At 43.1% G+C, this 23,137-nt stretch overlaps 1 protein-coding gene across 7 annotated transcripts in view; it reads left to right on the top strand.

The window, feature by feature from the left end:
• LOC104331505 (protein TUNAR) overlaps nt 1-23,137 on the top strand; it is a 173,223-nt gene that overhangs the window by 68,640 nt on the left and 81,446 nt on the right. The window contains exons 3-4 of one of the 7 annotated variants that reach the window (XM_075427355.1): nt 15,057-15,104; nt 15,763-15,854. The exons of the other annotated variants lie outside the window; for them this stretch is intronic. The gene's annotated coding sequence lies outside the window, so the exon portion shown is untranslated. The remainder of the gene's footprint in view (nt 1-15,056; nt 15,105-15,762; nt 15,855-23,137) is intronic. 7 annotated transcript variants of the gene reach the window in all.

Genomic DNA, 23,137 nt, shown 5'->3' on the forward strand with positions numbered 1-23,137 from the left:
ATTGGGAAGTAATTGAAAGCTGTTGCAATCTGCTTGGCCATCTAACACAGATTGACTTAGGCTGTTTCAGGCAGTTCAAATAAATTTGCCTATGTAACTAAGCCATTGCCACAGAGAACTAGTTGTCTCTGCAATTTATCAGTTAGTCTAAATGTTATTCTGGCAAGCTCAGAAACCTTTGATACAAGGACATGATTCAAGTTGTAACTCAGCTGGAGCGCACCTCACCCTCACCGCTTCTGCGAAAGGACAATTGGGAATTAGCTTCTGAGAAAGCTTTCCCTATCCCCCTCACCTAAGTGAACTTTCAGGAAAATGGATATGAGGGATAAAACCCCCCAAATGGCTAAAGAACCGGTGTTAATTGATACTAAAATGTATTTGCTAGTGTATGTTAATGCACATTAATAACTGCAAAAGATGAAGTAAGTGTTGGTGAAAGATATTGCAGAGAGTTTATTTTAAAGAGGTCGGTTTGTCACTTTAAACTATGTAGATGACCGGATATATTTACAGTGTGAAAATGATTAACAGTGTTGTGTTAAAAAAAGAGAATAACGGAACCTGTTGTAGCAATGATGTGCAAGCTCCAAAGGAAAGACTTGGTTATACCCTGAAGTATCTGTATACTCCATGTCTTGCACTTGTGTGGCCTGCTGTCCCCATCATGTACCTTCCTATGCCTTACCGCTTCAGCAGTAGACTGGTGGTCTTGTTGATCTGTTTTTGCAGTGTACAGAGATGCTGTACTTTTCCATTTTCTACAGAGGAGCTCAGCACTGCGAGAACTGAATGTTGCAGTGATTAAGGATCTGCCTTCCTTTGCACTGAGTAAAGATGACCTTGTTCTGCCCATACTATAAGTGACCAAAAGCAGCGTGACCACATGTGCCTTACCCAAGACACCTTGCTAATGCAGTCAGAGCTAGTTTTCTCCAGACTTGATCAGTGTAACTTCACAGCTATCTACACTGCACTATGGTCTCAGATATTTACAATCCTATGGCCCAGAGTGGAGCCACCAGACTTTAAGCAGCTACAGAGGTTCCCTCTGCAACATGTGGGAGATCAAAGAAGCCATGAATTTTAAATGGCATCCTCAAGAAAGCAGCAAGCTGAGGTGGGAGCAGACCAAGTGGATGCTGCACAAATCTGACTGAGCACCACAGATCAGTCCAGTCATAAGGACACCAGCTGTGTATTGAAGGCACCAAGTTGCAAGATAGAGTGTAACAAGTTTTATAGCAAGCCGGAGTGAATCAGCAGTCATAGTATGAGGGACTGTCAGTAAGGGTATCCTTACTGAAAAGTCTGTTTAATCCCATTTCATTTGGAAAAGGAGACTTTACAGGATGATCCTTATTTGAAGAGACAACCCTGTTACGGGGAGTTTCAGTGGCAGCATTGAAGAAGGAAACAATGAGATAAACTTCTTGACTGAGGGATGAAAGGCTTTCAGATTAATCATCTTCTGTTGCTGATGTTGAGGTGGCCAGACTCCTGGCTTCTATGTGGTAGAACAGGGGGGAGAGGATGTCTTTTCACTGCCCCCAATTTTTCCACACCCTACTAGTCTTCCTAGACTGTAAGAAGTAGCACAGAAGACAGCTTATGCAGCTAAACAGGACTGGTCATTGTACTGAGAGAAGGTTGTCTCTTCAGAAAAGATGATCACGCCTTCACACAAAATGGCTTCTAACAAATAAATTACAGGTTTTGATCCCACAAGTAAAACTTCATGTAAGTTACTTGACAATATTAAATGATATATCTTCATCTACTGCTCTGTTGCAGGAGGAGGAGGAGACACAACCATATTATCTGAGGATGCATTGAGACTGCATGGGATAAATTAGTCCATATCACAATGCTACTGAAGTCTGTAATAAGTCATGGATTAAGCTGACCAAATGACTATTTTTTATTCTTTCTTCTAAAATAATTGGCATGTTAAATCACATGCAGAGAAAATACTGCAGACAACGTTCACAGTCATAAGTGTGGTTCTTGGTAACTAAACTATCATAAATGTAGCTTTTGCACTCAAAAACCGGACTCGCACCCTTGCAAATAGCCAGGCCATCCAACATTAGAATCACCATATAGTAAATAAGAACAGTAGCTATTGTGCAGTAGTCTTTCAGACGTGCAACATCTCTGAAGTGCCAGAAACTTGTGGAGGTGTACAAAAGAACAGACAAGATGGATTATGAACTTACATGAAATAAAATCAAAAAAGTTAAACAACCACTTGTTTTCATATCTTTCCACCTCTCTACTGCCAAAACCAATCCATTTTTGTGTATTTAAATTTTATGTACATTTCAAAGTCAAGCATCGGTGCTAGATCCTAGAGTTATTTATTTCTAAACATCTTAACCATTTAATTGCAATGCACAATTACTCTAACTTACAGTGCACCTTAACCTTCAAAATGAAGAAGAATTAAAGTGATAATGTATCCATTACACTGCTTATTCCAATAACAACACCTGTTAAAGTGGCAGAGCATCAATTATGCTGACGCATAACCAGTCACACCATTAAAGTAACAATGTTAAATAGGTGGCCTTTTTTAACAGGGTTATTTCATTACAGCACTTAGAAGCTGATGATCATTATTTGTCTTGTAAGTGTAACTTAAGACTTCCTTCCTGAGAGAAAAGGATTTCCAAGGGCCTGAAAATCGTTTCTCAGTTAGATCCCTCTGGAAGAGCCGTGTCTCTTCTCACCTAGGGAAGTTAAATTCATGATGCTAAACCTGGTCTTTGTGAATGTCCGTGGGTGTAAATTCAGGCTGTGGCTCGGAGTCAGAGACCGACTTCTCTCCTTTGACTAACTGCACTTTGTCTTTTATCACTGATTTGCTGTCCATTTCTGTAGAAATACAAATTTACAATACTAACCCAAGCTGTTTTCACAACATTTCTGCGAACTAGAACCCTAACCTTTTAAAATCAGCCTTGCTTTTATTTTCTTAGTCCCTTAAATCCAGGCAAGAAAATGTTATGCTTAGTTGTAGATGTCAGTCCTTGGCTGTTGTACTAAAGTGCCACTCTTTTTAATACCCACTCACATACGAGTTTGAAGTATATGCTACTAAAAGGCTGCCTTGTCTGTTGAGTTTATAGCTTCCATACTTTTACCTAAAGCCTCATGCTAACAAATAGCTTTTTGCAAATCCCTGTTCCTGAATGAAAATTCAAGCATCTCAGTGTTCACATGTTAAAGAGCAGGACTTTAGCAGGCAGGGTTTAGGGAAAAAATGTGGAAAGATTCCAGGGGGATTGGGGGAGGGATGGGATCACAAACAAACCCAGAAAACAAGTAAGAAATCTCAGCTCTTTTTGGCAATCTTCTAATTTATTTTGAGTCTAGTCCATGAATTTTGAGTGCATTGCACTAGCACTGCCTCTCATACAAGTATTTTCATTTGCAGAAGTTGAAGTATTAAATATAATATCCCTTGTGAAATGAATTAGTCCTCAGGACCTCCACAGACTTTAAGAGTATAGATAAAAACTTACAGAACTACTTGGTGTTACCATGACTTGATGAATTTCCCTACATCACCTGAGCTACAGAACCTACCAAGGTCCTCTTCCTGCCCTGATGCAGTCATAAAGTATGAGGTGGGTTAAAGTAATGCACTTTGATTCACAACTAGTGTGCACATAAGATCACATGCATGGTCAGGTACCAGCTTAAGTGGCAAGTGGTAAACAATTAAGCCATCACAATACATTTTATCTGCAGCTGGGGCAAATGAGAGACACTCAGATAGGCAGTTACAAAGGTTTAGCTGATGCTCTCTACAACTACCTGAAAGGAAGTTGTAGTGCGGTGGATATTGGTGTCTTCTCCCAAGTAACTAGCAATAGGATGAGAGGCAATGGATTAAAGTTGTGTCAGGGGAGGTTTAGATTGGTTATTAGGAAAAATTTATTTACTGGAAGAGTGGTCAGGCATTGGAACAGGCTGTCCAGGGAGGTGATTGAGTCCCCATCCCTGGAGGTGTTCAAAAACCATGTACATGTGGCACTTTAGGACATGGTTTAGTAGACATGGTGGTTGGGTTGATGGTTGGACTTGATGATCTTAGAGGTCTTTTCCAACCTTGATGATTTTATGATTATATTAAGTACCTGTTAGGAAGCGATAACAGCATCACTTGTGATGACTGTCCTTAATTTTGAACAGTAGAGCATATTGCCATTGACCCTCAGTCTGCAACCCAGATCAGCAAGGGCAGCACCTTCTTTCTATACCAAACCAAACTTGCACTTATTAAAAATTTGTTTATGATACAGGAAGTGAAGACATCACATGCAGTGTTGTGCTCGGTTGTGTCTTATTTCTTTTGTTATTACTGCTGTTATGAATTTTTACTGAGATCTCAAAATAGAACATTACTTTCAAGTGCTGCCTTTTCAATATTGCTTCAGAAATATGAAACAAATTGTCAGCAGCCTTTGGAAATGTTCAGTAGGAACTCGAGTCTCAGCTTCTTTCTGTAAAACCTGTAGTTTGGTGTTTACCAAGGTGATAAATATCCCTCAGTTCCCAGATCCTCGAACTTACCAGCAGTGTGGAAAATGTCTGAGAGAGTCTGTTCAGGAAACAGAACTGCAAACCACAAGGTATGCTTTGAAATGCAACAGCAAGCACGAAGTCACTCGAAGTCTCAGCAAAGTGAAGTAGTAAACATGATGACTCTGGATTTCTTGTACAGCATTTTTGGAACTAATTTGAAGCTGTGCGTTCCCAGTGCAGCCAAGGACTACAAGATCTTAGCCAGCGTATTTTAAATGAGGCCCTTCAATTGGGATAGTCCCTGGGTTGCACTGAACTGCAAAAAGTTTGACTGCATTTGCATCATTAACTTGGAGAAACCTTGGACAGCCAACTTAATAAATAGAGTAATAAAAAAAAAAATAATCCAAAATTCTTGCTACTGATCTGATCCCCCTATCCCACTGCGGTCATTTCTTATTACTCTGGCTTGCTTAATATGAGTTATATCAGTGCGTGTCCAAAGAACAGAATGGTGTCATCTTTGGATGGGCTATGGTGATCTTTCTGGTCTGTTCTTTTTCTGGGTATTTTTGCTTTAGCTTTGCATACGTTTGAATGTAAAGGCAAAGCTGACTTTTTTCCCTTTTTTTTTTTTTTTTTTTAACATTAAAGTTAAATCTGGACTAAGAGCTTGTGGGATATGTTAGGGGGTAGTCACAACCATCCCTTTCCCAGGATCGTCATTCCACAACATCAGATAACTAATGATAAATGGAAAATTACCAGCTTTTACAAAAGAGAATGTCCTAAAAAATATCTTGTCATAAAGACTTCTTCACAGCCACTATGACAGCAAAATGACTGGTTTCTGTGCAGAAGGTACAGCTTTTATAAATGTGCCTTAGGTGTGCAATACAGAAGAGAAGATGCCATTTACCCGTGGTACGGAGAAGAACAGGCGTCTGCTGCACAGTGGGTCTGTTGCTACTGTTGTGAGACTTAAAGAATGAGTTAATCAAGACACCTTTCAGAAGTCACAGGAGAACTGGACCTCTGTTGTGTTGAGTATTGTACAAATACAACAAATGCAGTCTGTACTCCCTTGCTGTTTTGAGTAGTGAAATATGCGTGCAAACACACAAACATGTTTTCACATGCATAGTTCTGTATTTGACAACATGAGGAGGTGTTGGGGCTGAATGGTGCCTGACACTGTATGAATAGCTGCAGTTCCTTCCACAGCAGTTTTCTTATGCTCCTCTTGTTCCCAAATGTCCTTTATGGGGGGAGATGGAAAGAAGGGAGATGGAGGTTCCTGAAATACTCTGAGGAATGTTTTGAGACACTTTGGGATCCGAGAGGCATGCTCATGTAGTTTGGAGCCCAAAATGTATGTTGCCTGCCCATGGAGGTGGTGTGAAAGGCCATGGAGGTTCGAAGCCTGGTGGGAAATGACTGAATGAGTTTTTAGGATGGAGAGATCCCAGCTGGGCACAGCCCTGCTCATCCTGCCTGAAGCAACCAGTCCTAGCGTGAAAGTCTCAGAACTACACTCCAGTTTTGTCTTGGAGGAAAGAAGTGGGTTCACTTCAAAAGGAAGTTCTGGAGTAAATTAATATAATGCAGCAAGATGATTGGCCTGGGAATGAGCAGTGAAGCTCTTTTACTTGAGAGAGTAGACGCTGTTTACCAGCCTTTCTCTCCATCCCTCTGTGAGTCTCCTTCCAGCAGTTAGAACTAAGATGAAATATAAAATACAAGAAATTGTATCAGCTAATTATTTCTTGACAAATATCTGGAGATTATATTAGGCTGCACACAAAAGCAGCTTATAAGATGAATGTTTTGTGAATGTTCTGATTGGAAATAGGATTGTATTAATGACATTTTAAATTATTTTTAGATTTTATTGACCTAACACAGAAACACAATTTACTGAGTAGATTCCCTGTATTTGCACACTTACATTTTTTGGCTTTACATTCCAATAGATGTAAAACAGCCACCATGGAATGTCACTTCAACGTGATCTCCATAAACCTCAAAGGAGACTTTATGAATGATTGGTTCCAGTGTCCTGATGCATTAGGGAAAGTAAGATGTCAAATTTAGCATATCATTACTACTTCAGCATGTCAGTTTTACTATCACTCGAGCTGTGTTTGCCAGATGCATTAAAAAATGCAGTTACATATTTATTATTACGAACTACAAGAAAATTTATCTCTGAAAGGGGTTGGTGGGGCTTATTTATTTTCACGTCCATCCTTTGTTAAAGAGCGTAATCCAAAATAACCACTTTTTCTCCTGAGCAAAATGCCGTTCTGTATGCCACAGGTACCACATAATGCATATTCCCTTAGCTTTAGGGCATGTGGGTGCTGTTCCACCATTACACATGAAAAGCGACAGTCCGGTGCCTCAGCCAGTAGTGGGAATAGGAAAACTTAAACTGGAGGGAGACGCATGCCAGGACATGGCACACTGTGTCGTCCTTTGTTTTCTGACAGAGGATAGTGCAGATGATGCGAAATGCAGTCAGTGACAGTTCTGGCTAGGGAAGCCACCTGACAAGCCCCGTCTCCGCAATCGGCCTTGACCTTAAGTGTTGGTTACTCCTTGGCATTACTTGCAGAGAAGCAGAAGATCAGGACAGGGTAGGGGGGTGTGAAGAATATGGCTGAAAAAGATGAAGGAGAAGAGAATAAAGACGAGAAAGACAAGGGAAACCAAAATAGAAGAATAAAAGAAGCAGAGTGGTGGAACAGTAGTTGGGAGATAGCTTACCTGTTGAGCTAGGCAGATCTGGGGGCTCTAAAAGCCGCAAGTTCATGAGGCTCTAGTTCTGTCCCTGGCAGCAAGAGACTGCTCCACATCACTGAGGTAAGAGATGCTGGAATAATATTTGTTTAATTGCATGGCCTTGTTAAGTAAGGATTTTTTCTGAGGAGGTAAGTTATGCAGAGTGGAATCCCGGGTCTCTATTAGTACAGGTGCTGGTATCTGTTTCTGTGGTTACAGTTGCAAAGCACAGCCCTCTGATTTGATGTTGTTGATAAGTATATGAAACTGTCATCTTGGGAGCAGAAATTTCCTAAGCTTGGTTGGTACCTTCCCTGAGGTAATACCATTTCTTTAAGAACTGCTTTGAAAGCAAGCTTGAGAAAGACAATTCTGCTGTTTTGACAGGAATGGTTTTTCTTAGCTGCTGAGAAGGTGTATCTGTCATAAATGAGACCTAGTGCAGACAAACAGGAGGGTGTGATAGGACACTTGCTCATTTGCTGAATTGCTGAATAGTCAGTGTACCTCCTTTTCCTAGGAGTGTTTCTTAGTCAAAATCATCTGGCCTCGCTCTTGCTTGCTGTCATTCCCATTCATACCAAAGCAAGGTGCTGTGGTCTATCTGCGCTGTTCCCTGCCATCGAAGGGATGATATAGAGACATGCTAGGTTCATAAGTCTGAATAATTTTGTTCTTGGTTTTTGAGAGAAAGGGAACCATAAAATGTACACATGAATAGATGGTGACAAAGTGATGAAAGGCTCATCGAATTGCTAGCATGTCATACAGTGTTTTGAGACTACACTTTTTTTCCCCAAATAATTAGTGTCCTATATTTTAGATTAATAGGCTTTCCTGTCCCATAACTTTTTCCAAATGAAATTGGCTTCCAAAAGAAAATCTAATCCTTTTCAAAAACCTGAATGTTGACTTAGAAGTCAGTCACTGAATTTCTAGCTTTTGGGTTAGGCAATTTGCCAACAAGCTCATGAGCTGAAACAACACTTTCTTTCTAAATTGAATTTGAGTGGAAAATGGAAAACACTGGCACACTAAGGCAACTCATAGTGGGGTTTTGGGGGGAAACTTTTGATGGATATATATGCATTGATACGTCCCTCCTAGTTTCAGAGGCTTTCTTGTCTCTATTTGCAATGGATCACAGTGTATATTTTTCTGATATGCTCTTTCGTATAGATGCTGTGGCTTAATTGAAATCAAATTGGGCTTTTATAATGAGTTGCTTTTATTTCTGGAAAATTAGACAAATCATGATATGGCTGCTCAAAGACTTGATGTTATATAGAACAAGTTGCTGTTACTTCCTTTCAAATCTGAAAAAGGAACTTGATATCTAAATGGAATTTGTCATTGGTAAAACCAGACCTTCTAGTGCTCTCCTAGCAAGGATTGTACAGGGTAATTACAAGTGCTGTGATTGTCTAATTTTTAAATGTAGTGTGCACACATACAAGCACAGTTCCTGCTAGACATTTACTGAGTAGCTACTGCATTTACAATGTATAACTTACTAAGAAAAGGTATGCAGCAGAATTGATTTGAACTCAAAGAAACAGTCGAAAAATAGGGAGAAAACAATCATGAGACATGAAGTAAGATGCAAGAGGCCTGAGCTGTGGTGGTAGGGGAAACAGAGGAGGAACAAGGATCCAGAAGGAGTAATACTGTACAAAGAATGTAAGATCAGTGCCTGGTTACCAAACTGTATTTAAACAGTATATTTTTGGAACTTATCATCTATGAGTCTTGCTCTCCCTCAGTACTTCAAGAGGCTTTGAGCAGCATCTGAAATTTTAGATGTGTAGAATGATCTTAGGTTCTACCACAGAAGTTTCTCTGCATGGAAGAGCAGGAGCTTTGGATCATTGTGTGTACAATCAGGCTCTCTCACTTCTGCATATCAGTGCATGGTAAATGTCCCAATATGCCAACCGGACCCATCCCACAGGGAAGTCTGCTGCCTCCTGGGGCCCGGGCTAGGGATGTTGTGAAGAAATTCCCTGGTCTGGTGTGGCCTTCTGATTATTACCCCCTCTTGGTAATGCAGGTTGGCGGGGATGAGATAGCAAAGAGAAGTCCCAAGGCCATCAAAAGGGACTTCAGGGCACTGGGGCGACTGGTTGAGGGATCAGGGGCGCAGGTGGTGTTTTCCTCCATCCCTTCAGTGGCAGGGAACACACTGAAAGGGGCAGGAAAACTCACCTGGTTAACAGGTGGCTCAGGGACTGGTGCCATCCGTCAAATTTTGGCTTCCTTGATCATGGGGAGGTGCACACAGCACTGGGCCTGCTGGCAACAGGTGCATCACAGCTATCTCAAAGGGGAAAAAGGATTCTTGGCCACGAGCTGGCGGGGCTCATTGAGAGGGCTTTAAACTAGGTTCGAAGGGGGAAGGGGACATCGCCCAGCTCACTAGGGATGAGCCTAGGCTTGGTGTGCCAGGGTCAGGGGTGAGATTGACAGCCCAGCTCAAGTGTGTCTATACCAACGCATGTAGCATGGGCAATAAACAGGAGGAGCTGGAAGCCATTATACAGCAGGACGACTACGACTTGGTCGCCATCACAGAAACGTGGTGGGACAACTCGCATGACTGGCATGCTGTCATGGATGGCTACAGACTCTTTAGGAAAGACAGGCCAACAAGGAGAGGTGGTGGAGTTGCTCTGTATGTGAGGGAGCAACTGGAATGCATTGAGCTTGGCCTGGGGGCAAATAAGGAACGAGTTGAGAGCTTGTGGGTTAGAATTAAGGGACAGGCTCGTAAGGGTGACATTACGGTGGGTGTGTACTACAGGCCACCTGACCAGGAGGAGGAAATTGATGAGGCCTTCTACAGGCAGCTGCAAGCAGCCTCACAATCACAGGCCCTGGTTCTCATGGGGGACTTCAACTACCCTGACATCAGCTGGGAAGACCATACAGCTAGGCAGGCGCAATCCAGGAGGTTCCTACAGAGCATCGATGATAACTTTCTGATGCAAGTGGTGGAGGAACCAACGAGGAAAAAAGGCGCGCTGCTGGACCTTGTGTTAACAAACAAGGAGGGACTGGTGGAGGATGTGAAGGTCGGAGGTAGACTCGGCTGCAGTGACCATGAAATGGTCAAGTTCAGGATCCTGCGTGGAGGAAGCAGGGCGATAAGCAGGATCAAAACCTTGGACCTCAGGAGGGCTAACTTTGGCCTCTTCAAGGAACTACTGGGAGGAATCCCGTGGGCCAGGGCTCTCAAAGGCAGGGTGGTCCAAGAGTGCTGGTCACTCTTTAAACATCACTTCCTCCACGCTCAGGAGCGGTGCATCCCCCTGAGAAAGAAATCGAGCAAAGGAGGCAGGAGACCTGCATGGTTAAACAAGGAGCTTCTAGTGGAGATCAGGTGGAAGAGTAAGGTCCATGGAATGTGGAAAGAGGGGCAGGCCACTTGGGAAGAGTATAGGAGTGTGGTCAGAGCATGCAGGGATGCAACGAGGAAGGCCAAAGCCCACCTGGAATTGAAGCTGGCAAGGGATGTCAAAAACAACAAGAAGGGCTTCTTCACCTACATCAGCAGCAAAAGGAAGGCTAGGGACAATGTGGGGCCACTGCTGAATGAGGTGGGTGTCCTGGTGACGGAGGATGCAGAGAAGGCAGAGCTACTGAATGCCGCCTTTGCTCCAGTCTTCAGTGCCAAGGCAGGCCCTCAGGAATCCCAGGCCCCAGAGGTAAGAGAGGAAGCCTACAAAGAGGACGACTTTCCCTTGGTCAAGGAGGACTGTGTGAGGGATCGCTTAAGCAATCTGGACGTCCACAAATCCATGGGCCCCGATGGAATGCACCCATGAGTGCTGAGGGAGCTGGCGGATGTCATTGCTGAGCCACTCTCCATCATCTTTGAAAGGTCCTGGAGGACAGGAGAGGTGCCCGAGGACTGGAGAAAGGCCAATGTCACTCCAATCTTCAAAAAGGGCAAGAAGGAGGACCCAGGGAACTACAGGCCGGTCAGCCTCACCTCCATCCCGGGAAAGGTGATGGAGCAGCTTATCCTGGAGGCCATCATGAAGCAAGTGGAGGAAAAGAAGGTTATCAGGAGTAGTCAGCATGTATTCACCAAGGGGAAATCATGCCTGACCAATCTGATAGCTTTCTATGATGACATGACTGGCTGGGTAGATGAAGGGAGAGCCGTGGATGTTGTCTACCTAGACTTCAGCAAGGCTTTCGACACAGTCTCCCATGATATCCTCCTAGGGAAGCTCAGGAAGTGTGGGCTGGATGAGTGGTCGGTGAAGTGGATTGAGAACTGGCTGAATGGCAGAACTCAGAGGGTTGTCATCAGCGGCGCTGAGTCTACTTGGAGGCTGGTAACTAGTGGTGTCCCCCAGGGGTCAGTACTGGGCCCAGCCTTGTTTAACTTCTTCATCAACGACCTGGATGAAGAGTTAGAACGTACCCTCAGCAAGTTTGCTGATGACACCAAACTGGGAGGAGTGGTAGATACACCAGAAGGCTGTGCTGCCATTCAGTGTGACCTGGACAGGCTGGAAAGTTGGGCAGAGAGGAACCTGATGAGGTTCAACAAAGGCAAATGCAGGGTCCTGCACCTGGGGAGGAACAACCCCATGCACCAGTACAGGCTTGGGGTGGACCTGCTGGAGAGCAGCTCTGTGGAAAGGGACCTGGGTGTCCTGGTGGACGACAGGTTGACCATGAGCCAGCAGTGTGCCCTGGCTGCCAAGAAGGCCAATGGCATCCTGGGGTGCATCAGGAGGATTGTGGCCAGCAGGTTGAGGGAGGTTCTCCTTCCCCTCTACACTGCCCTGGTGAGGCCTCATCTGGAGTACTGTGTCCAGTTCTGGGCTCCCCAGTTCAAGAAAGATGAAGAGCTACTGGAGAGAGTCCAGCGGAGGGCTATGAGGATGGTGAGGGGACTGGAGCATCTGTCCTATGAGGGGAGGCTGAGGGAGCTGCGCTTGTTCAGCCTGAAGAAGAGAAGGCTGCGAGGGGACCTTATAAATGCCTACAAATATCTGAAGGATGGGTGTCAGGAGGATGGGGCCAAACTCTTTTTCAGTAGTGCCCAGCGACAGGACAAGGGGCAATGGGCACAAACTGAGGCACAGGAAGTTCCGTCTGAACATGAGGAAGAACTTCTTCTCTCTGAGGGTGACGGAGCACTGGAACAGGCTGCCAAGGGAGCCTGTTGTGGAGTCTCCTTCTCTGGAGATATTCAAGACCCGCCTGGACAAGGTCCTGTGCAGCCTGCTGTAGGTGACCCTGCTTCGGCAGGGGGGTTGGACTAGATGACCCACAGAGGTCCCTTCCAACCCCTACCATTCTGTGATTCTGTGAAGCAAGAACAACATAACCTGGGAGCTTCAACTCTGCTCTTTTTTTGTAGAGAGACGACTGGAGCCCAGTAATCTAAGAAAAAACTTTCTTAAGAAAAGCTTTCTTCTTAAATATATTGAAAAGAATTACAAAATGTATCGGCGTATGTGGCATTTGCTAGTTGTGCTACCAGCTCAGTTCAGTGAAACTGCAAGAGGAAAAGGAGATGTCATTTTAGAGGCAGGTTCATTCTGCTGTCTGCCAGAAATAGTCCTTGGGAATCTAACAATGTTCTTCATCATCCAAGTTTCTTTCTGTTTTTCATCATGAAATGGGAGAAAAAAAAAACAACTTTTTTTTGCGCTTTGTCTACTTTGGGATATATTTTGGAAGCTCTCTGCATGTTGGCTGCTTTTACTGATGTCTGTATACAGCATGTTACATGCTGGGACCACTGTGTGTGTATATCTGGAAGTAATTCCATGAATTTAGATCTAGTGCCAAGTTCAGTAATAGAAATTTGCACTTGTTGTTAACAAATGTCACCTAAATTTGACTTCTGTTTGCTAAAAACTTCCAAAGTTTAGTGTAAATAAGTCCAATGAAAACAAACTGAATGATTATAGTCTGGATTCCCTTCAGAGTGATTTCTGGCATGTAGGAAATAAATTATAGTGTATTCAAAAAACCAGCTGCTTCCATTTGGGTAGAATATATCATGATTTAATGAAGACAGCCATCTGCTCCTGAGTAAAATCCTAATTAAGCAATGTATGAATCAGGACAAAATTAGCTATAAAGCAATTAGTATTTTATAAGTGTTGCCAGCAATGTATAGCAGCCAGTATGTGAAAAGTTTCTTTGAACATGGCTAGCTTTCATCATATTTTAATGTACTGAGAGGGCTATAAAACTTCCATTGCCTGTAGCTGATACCACAACGACATCTCCATTGTAGAACTTAGATTTCGTAGCAGGAACTAAAGAATTTCATTGGGAACTGGTATATCCATCATGTTTTAAACTTATTAGTTTGGGGTTTTTATGTTTGTTGCTTAGCATCACATTAATAAATTATGCTGCAATTCAAATGCAAAAATATCTGAAAAAGGCTGTGGAAAATACAACCCTGCAAATCTTACAGGTGGACAAATTGAACAGGTTGAATCTCTAGGAAAAGCTTACCTGAACACATCAGTATTTCTGTGTCGAAGTCAGATTTGTGAAGCTGACAGTTAAAAAGGGAAACCTCCTCATTTAGCTTTTACGATACGGCCTGCTTATGCAGCTGTGCAAAAGGACACAGCTGGTTGAAGGAATCTTAAAACTGGAGTTGATTGGTGTAATTCATGGACCCCCATTTCTGAGAAGACAAACTTTATACTTCACACAACCTGGACACCGATGCTTAAACTACAGGGAAGCTTAGAGAAAAAATAATTGGCTCTATATGCTTAATATACTTTAAGGGAAATGTATTTTTTTCTGGGCAAATGTGAAGAATGTGCATCCAGTGTGGATGTAGAGACAGCAGCTGAGAACACACAACTCCCGCTGCACGGCTGGGCCGGGCCTTCTTTGGGCGTCCATGCCACAGCTTCACCTCCAGGAGCATGAGGCTTGCAGAGAAGTGAAGGACAAGTGAAATGATGGAATGGACAGCCACGCTCACGTGCTCTGACTCGCTGAGACATGGGAGGTCCTTGTGCATTGTTTAATGAAAATAAAGAAACCATTGTAAACAGCACTACTGTATATAAGCACTACTCTATCCTGTTTCTGGCAAATTGCTTCCTTCCACATGTATGACTTTTTTTTATTTTTCAGTGCTTTCAAGAGCTAGTAAAAGATAATATGCAAAACAGAAACTACAGCTTGCTTGGCATGGATATAAAATTTAATATCCATAAGAACTATCTCTGTCTCTCCTTTAAGCTGAAATAACTGTCTGGGACAAACAAAAATGGAGTAGTTTTTATATGAGGGAAATTGGGTAGTCTGTTCACAGATCAGCTCCTTGCCTTTTTTCAGAGCCTTCAAAGAGGATGTAACCGGACTAAAACTATGAGACAGGCTTCCTCTGCTGTTTCCTCTGTTGAAGGGAAGAGAGATTTTTCTTGGAGATTCAGAGATATTGTAGCAGGGTTTTATCCTGTTCTGGTCCGTACAGCCTCTGGCTTGGTGTGGCACAACTGTATCTGTATACAGGCAACCCCACCCTGGGACAGCCTCGAACACAGGCTACCTCAGGCTGACAGAAACCAGACCCAGGAGTGGGGTGCTCCCCTCAGCTACCAGTCACGACTGGGCATGATAAGGGATCAGGACATGCACACCACACATCTAACTTTGTTATCAAGAGCACCTCATCTGTGACTCAGACCAAAAGGATTTAAATTACTTTGTTGTTGTTTGTTGCTTATCTCCAGGATCCCTTCTGATTTTGTTCTCCCAGAGGAAGAAGTCGGCTTCTTCAGGTTAGTCTCTGCATAAAATGTTCCAGTGTTGTTCTGAGCTGGGCTACAGACACTGCAGGGGAATGTTTTTCAAGCCAGATGTAAAGCCGTTCTCCTTTCCTCTTATACTCTTCAAATTAAACTTCACAGAACATGGATGGGTTCTCTCATTTCGCACCTAGCTTATGCAACAGCACCTCTTCAAGGTAAAATCCTCTGAAAGAAGTGAGTAGATATCTCTTGAGGATGCTATTCTGCTGTCTCTCTAGAACAGCAGCAGTTGCAACAAATCTGTAAGTTTCTCAGTAACTCTCAGCTATAACGGTCTCTATGGGTAGACCCCAGTCCTCTGTGGTCTGCGAGCAGCTGTTCAGCTCTGTATGGGAGCTTTACACTGCTTTCTTCAGGCATTCTGCTGCAGCGCACTCTTTAAGAGCAGAGTTAGCCACATTGTGTTTCCCATATAGGTGCTGGAGGGCAGCAGCTGCTTGTGGGGAGCAGTTTGGAAGGCCAGAGACAGGGCTCCGAGATGGGAATGCATGTTTGCTCTTTCCCGTTAGTGACTTTGCTCCTTTATTGCTTCCAATCAAACTATCTGTTCTGCTGCTGCAGGTAACCAGAATTTCTGTAAGGAGGCTATATTTTTTTTTTTTCATTTCATTTTTCTTCTCCTTTTCAGTCCTCAAAATCAGACGCTATTGTGAATCACTAGGTTGATGTAGCCAATACAGCACCAGCCTTCACTTGTGCAATCTCCTAGCTACACCAAAGGTAATCTTTTTTCCTAAAGAAATGAAACTCAGCATTAGGCTGGTATAAATTGGCAGGAAACATGGTGGGGAGAGGTACGGTAGTGAGGAACTTGCTCTACTCATAGTTGTTTGAGCTCCAGTGAGGAATGAAAGAAAGATAATGGGCGATACCTTCTCTTTCCTGATGTACTGGATAGCTATTAGTGGCAATGCAGAAGATGTGTCTCTAGGCCTGAGTATGATTAACTCTGTGATAAAGTAGGTTGCAGCGTTTGTCTCAACTGCAGTAAAAAGCAAAAGCAAGCACTACAAAGAAGCCTGTTTATGTTGTGTGAATACCACAAGGACGTACCTGCCGTTAGCTTGCAGACAGAATTTTTGATACATACCCATAGATATGTTTATCTAGGAAAAAATAAAAGCAAAATGCAGATAGCTGTGCTTATTCTGCCCTTCCAGCTCTAGCTTCTGCCCTCTTTCCATGATATTCCTAGGCACCTATGCTACTGTCCGTGGGGCCATCACTGTTTCCTTACTCGGGTAGTCTTCATAACTGATTTTAAACACGATCTTGGCAGCTATGAAGAAACTCTTTAGTGATAATTGCCCCATGTTGATACTTATACAGAAGTTGGTTGTGTTTCAGATATCACTTTGCAGAAATTCAGTATGTGCCTGACTTTTTTCTTTCTGAATAAGTTTCAACTTTGTTACTCGAACAGTGTTTTTCTGCCCTCCTGCCACGAAGGTCTGAGTCTCTGGACACCTGACTGTCCCTCTGTTTGTTCTTCTGTCTGAAAATAGAGGTGTTCTGAGGGTATTTTTTTTTTTTTAAATGAAGGTGTTCAGATACATCCATAGCAGAATTGCAGAAATATGGGACCATCTGATTTGAACAGCCGAGGACCTTCTCTCTGCGTCAGTGAGTGGGCTGATGGCCAACAAACCGTCAGGGCATCCTCCCTCACAGGAAGCACCTTGGGAGGTGCTAGGGAGGATCTGCCACTGCCGCAGGCTTCTCCGCCAGGGCCGAGAGCCTCTCTCCTCAGGTCCTGCTCAAATCTGGACAGGAGCCTCGGGCGTGCCTTTGCCCTGGCGCTTTCTCCTCAGGAGAGGTGCTGGTGCCAGCCGGGATCGTACGGGTAGCGGAGGCAACCGCCCAGTCCCTGTCCCCTCGTGGTGCTGGGCCTGCCAGGCCTTCTGGCTTCACTCCCGCCCTGCCCTCCCCCAGCGAGGCCGTGCCTCCACCTGCTCCCGCCTCCCTCGTTTCTGCCGGGCACCCTCCCTTCGTGTGAAAGGCTGCCATGATGTGCTGGCGCTCTGCAGGTGTCTAGTGGGCAAATTTTGCTCTAGGGTCATCTTGCTTGATAGGCCTGTATAGGGACGGGATAAGGTTTGGTCAAGGACAGGCCCGGAGGACAGTAGAGTTGTGTCCTAACAATTTGCTGCTGGCAAATGCCTTTTTGTTTCGTCTTTCTCAGGCGTTGGGGAGGACTTTGTGTCTTGAGGGGTTTCTCAGGGTCAGCATGCCATGGGCTTTGTGTTTCAGTCAGGCCTTTCCCTAGAGTCGCAATTAAGTCATCAGACATTGAGCTGCTCTGTGGTGGTACTGAGACGCACAAGAATTAGTCAAAATGACACTTTTCTTGCTGCAGTCATTTCTTTGTTAGTGTTAACAGTGCAGTTGGAAGAAAAGCAGAGTTCCTGAGCTGGAAAGCCTGTGTGGGCACAATAGGAGAACCAAGCAGTGTTCTAAACGGAGCACAAATGGGACCAGACGCGGCTGTTCCTCTGAGCACAGCAAGTCCTCAGTTCGTGCAGCCATTGCTGAGGCTGGTTTCAGGGGGAGCGACATGAGGAGATGGGGTGAATGGGAGCGGTACCTTGGGCAGATCTTGGATCCCGGGGAAGAGAGGCGGCTGAGATGAGGGACAGCGTTGCTAATAAGGGCAAGAGGTGCTGGGACATGTGGTGGGAGCTTGTGGCAGCAGTCAGAGCTATCTGTGAAAGCCATGATGAGAATTTTAAACTTGATGCTTTAAAGGTCAAGTTGTTGTTTTTTTTTTCCTTGTCATTCCACTAACAATATTCCTCCGAGACTACACTCTACTTTCAATGGGACTACTGGCAGGTATCGCTTCAGGCAAAATCTAACCCTCACAGCTGAGGTTTTACATCAATGATTTCTGCACTTGAACTTGTACAGATTAGTGATTATTCCAGTTCTTGCCGAAATGTGTTGTGGTTCCGTCACTTCTGTTATGAACAGTATTTAACAGGATTTAAAACTGGATCTGATAGCTACTTTCAGTATGCTTCTTTTGAAGGACATATCTTCATACATGCCTGTCGTCTTATTTATAAATAATGAAAAGGTTTTTGAAGTGTGAAAACCAGTCTAAATTTAATACCCTTTTTAGCAGCTCAAAATATGAGGAAATGTATATTTATTGGGTAATCTTACCTGCCTTCTGCTGGACGGCGATTGATGATTTCTGCTTGGTATCAATAGAAAAGTCTTGTAATTATAGTGTCAGTTTGCCTGTGAAAGCAGGTTTGACTTCAGCACTCAAGACAAAAAAAGTGTGTCCATGTGTCACACTTGACATTTTCTCAGAAGTATTGCTGCCTCACTAGCTCATCTATCGAGCATGGTGAATTGCATTTCTTCTCATTGATTACTAGCTTTCCTGTGCAGCTGAAAGCATTGCCAGCTATTCCCTGACATGATGTAAAATCAGTTGAAAACTTTGGCAGGTACATTGTGTTAAGAAACTGTATTTTTAAAGTGCCATTAAGTGGATATTATTAATGTTGATTTTTTTTATCTCATCCCTGGACTAGCAATATCTGTATTTTAATATCTATGTCTGCATTAAAGTAGGTATATTTCTATACCAATATTCTTCCATATTGTAATGATACAGAGTTTTGAACAGAGCATTCATAAACGATATTGAATAGGGTTGGTTTAGAGAATGATTTTGTTTGTCACTGTCACAGATCTTTAAAATCCACAGGGACTGCTTTTTGGCCAATGGCCTTATAATTTTGAACACCTTTCCTAAACAAATTTTGGAAATCACACCTTGTTCCTGAATACCCTGAGGGTTACATATCCCCTTGTCAAAGATGACTCGGTTATTATTCACTCATGTAGTGTCAGTGGTGTTCAGGGGCTGTAATTGTCTTGCGGTGATCCATGTTATTAGATTTCAGTGGTCTAACAACAATTTACTAAATGCCACTTCCTGTGCCAAGAAGGGCAAGCAATTAAACCTGTCCTGTCAGCCTCAGCACCAGCACACATGCTTGCTTCCTGGAATACCTGAGGCGTGAAAATCATGAGGGCTACTTCTGATTAATCTCAGTTTTAAATAAAAACAGGTATTTATGGAGAAAATTATTTAGGTGCCCGTTCATCTACACATGGGAGTTCTGCATGGGATGCAGCTCGTCAGGGACGCCTGTGCAACCAGGCCAGAAATTCCCTTCTCCTAGAGCATTTGGGGCATTTGCTGCATGGCGGCTGGTTGATTCAGGCAGGGTGGTGGACATGCTGGTTTTCTCCAGGGGGTGCGAAGCTTTGCCGAAAAGTGAAGCTGGTTGGGCCCGTGGCGTTAGCTGGAGTTCGCACAGGGGTATCTGTGTAAAAAAGGGCCGGGTGCCCTCTCTTGGCCATCCTCACAATAGCAGCCAAAAGCAGGACTTAAATTGCATCTGGGAGTGAAGCAATGTGACTGCTTCAGTAATGGAGAGAGGCTTCTTGGTCTCTGTTAGTCCATCCCAACAACAGGACTAACGAACCTCTGTACTGTTCCTTAGGTACTGATAACAGCTACAGATGAAAGAGTCAGAGTTCCTTAGCATGGTCTTATTATGGACTTCCCTGTTTGGCTCGTGTCATTTATCACAGCAATCTTTTGTCATGTAATTTACATTTTGATGAAACAACACAGCTATCATTATTTCAACAGGATTGCATTTGATTGGCACCTGTAGGGTTGAGGCACACGTGTGCCTGCATGCTGATGCCAGCACTTTATTAAGGCTTATTAGAGACCTCCATAAAATTTCTAAGGTTATTTGGTTTATCAGAAATCCAACCTACTCGTTCAAGAAATACAGTATGTCAGTCTTTTCCCAGAAAAGCATATTCTGTTAGTAAATAGTGGTTTCTTTATGTGTAAGATAAATGATCATTGAGACACATGAAGAAAAATAGGCTAGTTAAATAAAAAGAACATTTGATCAGCCTTTTATCAGTCAGATAAGAATGCCTGTGTTAACTAGCAAATTGACAGTTCAGTGAAGGAGACTTCATCTACATAAAGTCCTTGTCATCCTAATAAGAGAAGGCATTCGACAAAAGATTTAAGTGATATTTACATGCCTGATAGAAAACTGTAATAATCTTTCTATTTATGCTGAAGACTAAGCTAGCTATTGACTGTAATGGAGCTCAGATAGTTTACACCCGCTGAGAATCTACCCTATCCTTTTCTGAACTAGATTTCTTAGCAATTTACTGATGGGTAAAAGGGAACATGGATTGGAGCAAAACTGGATCTAAGCACTGAAGCTGCAAACACAATGTTAGGAGTTGAAGGTATGCACTCTATTTCTAGCTCTGCTTTGGGCTTGTTATGTAACTTTAAAGATCCCACTAAACCTCTTAACTAATAGAGTTGTTCTCTGAAAGTTACAAATTCTCACAGGCATGTTTTTGCATCTGTACGCAAGCAGTGCTTTATGAAGCACCCTTAAATGCCTGGTGGAAAGATGCTATTTGAAGGTTTGTTACTGGTTTGCTGTGTGGCATTGATAAAGATACAACAGTTGTCATTACAGGACAGCTTTTACTGGTGGGATGCTTGCATCTGCGTGGGTACGTCTCATGTTCAATCTTTCACCTTAAGTAAGACTCTTTGATGCCAGGAGTTAGGGATGGAGCTAAGCACCTGAGTGCAAGTGAGCCTTTTGAATAAGTGTGTGACTTTGGGTGAGTTTCCCTAGACAGAGAAAGCAAAAGGACTCAGAAGAATCTTCAAGCCCAACAGAATGCATGTGGAGGCAGAGAGTGGACTACCAGTTTTGGGCAGCAGTGTGAAAAAGGACAGAGGAGAAAGATGGGATACAGTGATAAAAGGGAAGCTCGCAGCTGAGACCTCTGAAGGCTCCAGGGAAGAGTGGCAAGCCATGAATCGAATCAGTTGCAATGATCCACTTTTAATGTGAGAACTCTTGATGTCCTTTGTGCTGCAAGAGGCTTATCAGATCTTGTTGCAAACCAATTCTTGTTCCTGCTAATTAAAACCGGATTGCATTCAATACTGAAATACAAAATACTCAAGTAATTTACTTGCATTCTTCTACTTGAGTTGGTAAGTCAAAACAACCCTGAATGAAACAGGACTGCAATATGTTCTGACGGCCTATGCACAGTGTTCATTGATCAGATAAACGTTTCCTGAGATGCATGATAAAAAGCCATTCCTAAAAGCCTGAGTACCCAGGACAGGCTGTGCAGACTGCCCACCTAGGCTATTTACTGTTGTCTTGTATGGAGCTGTTTTAGTTTATAAACAGTGTAATATTTTCACGTGATTTTATTATTAATTAACAAAAATAGGAACAACATTTGAACAGCAGTCCCATGTTTCCAAAGGTAGGCACTTTTGAGGCACGTAGCGTTAATACGGCTCAAGGCTATACCTCATTAGTTTACTTATGTTGCATATCTATATATCTCTGGAAATGGAGTAGGTGTTCTACATACAAATAAAAGATGTGGGTGGAGGAGGGAAGAGGGCTGAATTATTCACTTTCCTGCCCTGCAGCTTGTGTAATCATGCGTGCCATGGCAAAGTGAATGTAAAATACCGTAAGCAAGGTTTGGAGCTGGTATAAATTAGTACAGCCCTGCTGAAGTTGACAAATGTGTCTTGGGCAGCTTCTGTGACAGGTTAGACCTGCTATATATTGACTGCTGTGAATGACTGTGAAGAAGAATCAGGTCTGAGATCCTAGACCTTGTTTATACATACTAAATGGCTATAGGAACGCAGGGGGAGAATGACCTGGAAGTAAAGGTCTTCAAATATGATTTTGAGATGTACAGGTTTCTAGACCTATATACAGGTAACTGGACACCACTGAAGCAGATAGATGTTAGCTGGCTGCTCTTGGAGAGGAAGGAAAATTTGGGTCACGGAACAATTCCTGTTCCAAGCTATTAATTGGCTTTTTTTTTGGATACTTTGTAAGCAACCTAGATTGGGAATGAAACCTTAGTCTATGTGGCAGTGACATGGGTTAGTACACAGTGCAAATGCGAAGAAAATACCACAGTTTCTGAGTAATTAATTGCTCAGCACTAGTAAAGCAATGTAACCATTTATTAAAATAGACAAGGTTTTGTGTGTGATTCACAGCTGAATTGCCGGCTAATTAAGAAAGCTAATACTCATTTAGGTAATAGTCTTGTCAATAATCGTGGACAAAATTGGGGAAAAATTGGGATGGATGACTTCTGGATATTGAAATCTGAAAAATATACTGAGCTTAAGAGATATTGTTACTGAATGGTACCAGACACTTCCTGTTGAGTGATTATGTTCTATTAGACACCTGCCAGGACACTTTTTTCTCATCACTCGTCATTATTGTTGGTTATCATTTTATTGTGTATTTGATAATGTGCTCAAGGGAATACTTAAATATACTGTGGGGGAGTAAAGAGGATGGGAATAAAAATTTGATTGTTTTATGTTTACCTACTGACAGAAATTCCTGGCTTCATAACGTTGTATAAAGACACAGTTTTTACAGGTCTGTAGACATCTTGTTTCCAAAAAGTCAGTGAGGGACAGTCCAAGCCCCAGATGGTGTTTGGGCTACATCCAGTACATCCAAATTACTTGGGTCTCACAGAGCATACCTGGTAAGGCAAATGGCTTGCCAAGTGGTTTTGCTTGGGAGGCATGGCAATCCAAAATGAAATACAGAAGCGGGAGCTCCCAGCAGTAACAGTAACTGCAGAGATGTTCTGAAATTCATCCTGATTTCCAGCACTGATGTCTCCATCCTTGTACGTTTCATGGGCCAGGACCTTGCTTTCGTTCTTCAAAAAACTGATCAGTCTTGGCTCTTGCCATTTACATGACCAACAGCAGTGTCCCTGCCACCACCACCTTAAAGGATTACTCAAAGATTACAGCATTTTCCTGGAAAATGAGAGACTCAGATTTGCCCTTCTCAGCCTTCCAAAAACTTCTATTTCAGACTTATGTCTTAAGGACT

This window comes from Opisthocomus hoazin, chromosome 7 (assembly GCF_030867145.1).
Source record: "Opisthocomus hoazin isolate bOpiHoa1 chromosome 7, bOpiHoa1.hap1, whole genome shotgun sequence".
NCBI lineage: Eukaryota > Metazoa > Chordata > Aves > Opisthocomiformes > Opisthocomidae > Opisthocomus > Opisthocomus hoazin.